Consider the following 4909-nt stretch of genomic DNA (forward strand, 5'->3'; position numbering starts at 1 on the left):
ACTGCAACTGTTTAGATAGGTTAGAGGACTCCAAATCATCTCTCTTCCCCTATTTACCTATCTATCTATATGTTTCTCTCTCTCCATGCCGATTGACACAACCCTCAACTTTTTGCTGCACCAAACCTTCACCAGTCGTCATCTTCATAGTCTCCACCACCACCATAATAACTCGACGATAGTTTTAATCTTATACTTTGAGATTTCCTTGCGATTAGCGAGATTGTTAGACAATTTAGTCAATAACCTTAAAGGAACATTTTGCAATGTCTCTGGTTGGCGATTCAATCACGATGTGTGTGTTGTCCCCATGGGCTAAGGGTGGACGTTATATTACGTTCGTGTTGCAATTTCGTATTTTGTCTCTTCCTGATCATAGGACTGGATGTACCCGATACACCGAAGGTCGGCTAAAGGGGGGTGGATATCAAGGAGGTGTGGAGGACTACACCAAACAACGGTGAGAACAAGGAATAGTAAGGTAGTTTGATCCAAATCTTTTGGGACTAATGATGCAGTCATGAAACGCCAAGGTGTTGGTGTGGTTTCTCCTCAATAACCATGGAGGCCCGCGAGATGGAATAAGGCCACTGTTGGACAATGTACCCTCGATTCGAGGACAATCGGTCGTGGTGTCTTAGTGACACATGTCCCACTTCTCAAATGCAATGCGCATATGTTCATCATACCTATATTTAATTACTTACCTTATGATCCTACACGCCCGTACGAGGTTGCAGGTGAAACTCTTTACCGAGTAGTATCTCATATTACTGGTTACTAATATGCCTTTTTGGTAGTTTTTTGTGTTGCTAATACTTGCAACACCTTGATCCCATAAACAAAGAACTAAGGAAACTATTGGAAGATGTAATATGTCTTCTAGTAGCACCATCATTCCCATGATTTGATAAAACTACGGTCTCTAGGGAAAAAGGGATGATGCTCCAAGGATGATATATGGACTGAGGTAACCAAGTACGTGGGCAAGAGCTTAGTATGTACTTTTTCAGCGTCGTTGTTGAGACCTTTGTGCCCTTACTAATTTGCATTGGAGCTTTCAGCAACGAGTAGCATGATTGTGCCAACAGTAATAACATCGGGGAAAAGATCCTTGCATTTACAATCTCCTTCCTTTAATCCCTTTCTTTCATGCAAGCAAATTTTTTTGCTCTTTCAATTTCTGGTCTTCCATTGCATGTGTACAAAATTTTCGACAATTGTAGCCTGAATTTAAATTGACTATAAAGATAAAAACTGATAGTTATTACTATTTTAGTCCGTTTCACATCTTCCAAAATCCAAAAATTCCTACACATAGGCCTTTTTTAGAATCATTGTTTTAACATCACACCTGATTTCATTTCAACATGAATTCCATGGACAATCTCATGTAATAGGGGCATGCCCTCTAGAATGAGTTTGTGCCTACAAACACTTTAGCTACCACTAAACTTATCATGTTAGCTAGAAATTTTGCAAGTATTTTATAACTTACATTCAACTAGAAATTAACAAAAAATCAAAATGATTGTTGCATTAGGTATTTTAGGTATCAAATAAATAATGCCATGATTTACACTTTAAATATATATGCCCCTTCATGAAAAAACACAAAGCAATTTTTATACGTCTCCAACGTAGCTATAATTTTTTATTGTTAACTGATATTATATTATAACTTTTGTATGGTTTTTATATCATTTATATTATTTTTCTGGACTAACTTATTAATTTAGTGCCCAGTACCAGTTCCTATTTTTTGCTTGTTTTTGGTTTCACAGAAAAATCATATCTAGGAAGGTTCAAACACTATGAAATTTTATGACAATTTTTTTATGGAAAATAAGAGACCCTAAAAGCTTCGGGAGAAGACCATAAGATTCACATAGGGCCCACAAGCATAGGGGCATGGCCCACCCCTGGCTGCGCCACCTAGGGTTGTGGGGGCCCTGCTGCTCCGGTTGACCTAATTCCTAGCCTATAAATTCCCAATATTCCCAAAACCCACATAGGCATAGAGACGAGAGAATTTTATCGCCGCCACCAGCCTCTCTTTCGAAGTGATCCCATCTGGAGCTCTATTCTAGAGCTCTGCCGGAGGGGGGAAACCATTGGGGTGGCCATCTTCATCAACCTTGCCGCCTGTGTGATGATGCGTGAGTAGTTCTGATGATATGTAGATTTATGATCAAATTGTTCATTGATTATAATTGAATCTTTTCAAGTTTTGTTGTATGATTGATTAGCTATGTATGCTTTCTGATTATCCGTCTTCTCTGGCCAAGATAGATGGGCAATTCTTCAAAGGGAGTGATGCATAGTAGTGGGTTCAATCTTATGGTGATCTTGCCTAGTTGCAGAAAGGGGTAAAGGCATATGATGTGTTGTTCCTGCTAAGTATAAAACAACGGGGATTGATCTTATTGCTAGGTTTCTTTCTGTCTACATCATCTCATCCTGCTTACTAGGTTACCCTATTTCTTGCAAACTTAATACTTTGGGTGCATGCTGGATAGCGGTCTTGGTGTGGAGTAATAGTAGTAGATGTAGTTGGATTGTGGTCTAATTGTTACGGACGTGATGCCTATATGAGATTATGCCATAAATGATGCTTATTTGTCAATTTCCCAACAGTAATTTGTTTACCATGCCATTATCTGCTTTCGAGAGAGAAGTCACTAGTGAACCTATGCCCCCCTGGTCCATTCTCTATTATTATTTGCGTTGCTCCATTGATCTCTGTACTATTTTGTCATTTGTCACAGCACTGTCTATCAATATTTCCTTTTAACCTTGTAACTATCAAGGAGGGGATTGACAACCACCTTACAAAGTTGGATGCAAGCATTTGTATGTTTGTGTGTAGATGTCACTTATCTTGTTAGGTTGTAGGCTCTTATTGGTTTGATAAACATTGGTTCTTAACTGAGGAAAATACGTTCTGCTATTGTGCTACATCACCCTTTCTTTTCGAGGGAATCCAAAAACTCCTACAGGAGTAGCAATTTTCTTTAAGCTATATTTTATTTCTTTCTAGAATTCATGGTAAAAAAGCTCAACATGTAGGCCATATGGACCTGCTACGTTGTTATGTTCCATAACAACATCCTTAATTTTCATAGAAAGCTCAATTTTTACGAAATTTCTATATTTTTTACTCGGTTTATCACAAAGAAAATCTTTTTAATTGATGTCACTACAAGAGGTCCAAACAAGTCTTTGTAGTAATCAGTTACATGCTCAAGAAGATCCTGATCTCCCCGCATTCCACTATTTTGTATCATCTGGTCTACAATTGATCAAAAAAGCTTCTGGAGACGGGTTGTGTTTTTAGCTATTATCTTTGAGACCATGCCCTTTGTGTACGTTCATCGTGAAATTGCCAAAAGAAATAGGTTGAGGTCAAGAGTTACGCACAAGCCCTCGGGGTCCAGATGTTGGGTTCTATGGTAGGGTGCGTCAACTGCAAATTAAAAAATTTCTACGCACGGAACAACCAAGAACATGCTACGAGAGATGGATCACAGATCATTATCACTAGATGCGCAATGTCGTGCAGTGGAAGAAGAGTTGGGGCAGCGCGTCTGCGTGGATCGTCTCCTCCTCGTTTGATATCCCTCGAACAACCGGTCATCAGTTCCCACGTATAGGTTCGCCGGAGCGGCACAAGTGCACCGCCTCTAACGGTATCCGCGCGTGTAGGAGGAACGTCGTGCGGCGGACTGCTAGGTCCGATCACAAAACCGGCGTCGAGTGGAGGTGTCTATTCGCAACACATGCATACCCTAGTGACAGCACCGAAGCGATCAACCACATGAGTGTGCAGCACCCCCACTTTATATAGGTGTCCGTCGCGGGCTCAACACTTGGGTCTCGCACGGACCCTAAAGCCCACAAGTCTACTCGGCCACAATCTGAATACAGCTCGGATCACATCCGACCAGTGTCCTCGGATCCGACCTTGTAGGTTCCTTCCCTTAAGCGCGCGACCCCTTAGGTTCAAGCCGGCTTGGTCGCAGTTCAGATCACCTCCGAACTACATGGTTGGTAGCGGCCCCTAGCAAGGCATGCCGAACACCAAGCAGACTATGAAGCTGGTTAGACGAACTTGTACATCATACTTTCATTCCTTTTGCCACACGATATATGTTGTCGGGCTCAAGGCGAGTATGTCATCCTTGTGCTAGCCGACCTCTTTCTCGTTTCAATGATGCCGATCACAAGCCAGATGATCTCATAATCCTTGTCGCATGGCCATGCTTATCCTGGTTAGATCACACGAGGGGCCCAGAGTATATCTCTCCTGATCGGAGGGGCGTATCCCATCTTGCTCAACCATGTCTCGCATCATGGGTCTGGACAAGCCCAAAACCTACCTTTGTAACTACCCAGTCATGGAGTAGCGTTTAGTTGACCCAAAGCAAGTCTGTCACCATCCCGAGTACATGCGCCAGCTCAGGTCTTAGGACATCGAATGTATGTTGTACTAGAGACTTAGAGATGACATATCGCTGCGTTTGTCCGACTCAGACCTTATCTCAACTCGGATCCGACTACGTCGAATCCGACCAAATCCTTCCAAGTTCATATTATCCAGTTAGCATCCAATGCCCCATGGATAGTGAGACCAAGCCATCGACTGTGTTATATGCTAGTCTAGTTGGCCGTGCGTCCACACGACCCTTTCGACTAGGGACCTTTTAGGACAGTCATCATACAATGCATAGTCTCATAAACAAGTCACGTACTTGCTGATACACATCATTGATAATGTCCAAGGACTATCTTTATTCATAAACACATAGGAAATATCATCATACATGATTGCCTCTAGAGCATATCTCCAACACCAGAATGTTGCATTGTGGGACCAACATCCCTCTAGTGCACCACCTATGGGTGCCTC

Source organism: Triticum dicoccoides, chromosome 5A, assembly GCF_002162155.2.
Source record: "Triticum dicoccoides isolate Atlit2015 ecotype Zavitan chromosome 5A, WEW_v2.0, whole genome shotgun sequence".
Taxonomy (NCBI): domain Eukaryota; kingdom Viridiplantae; phylum Streptophyta; class Magnoliopsida; order Poales; family Poaceae; genus Triticum; species Triticum dicoccoides.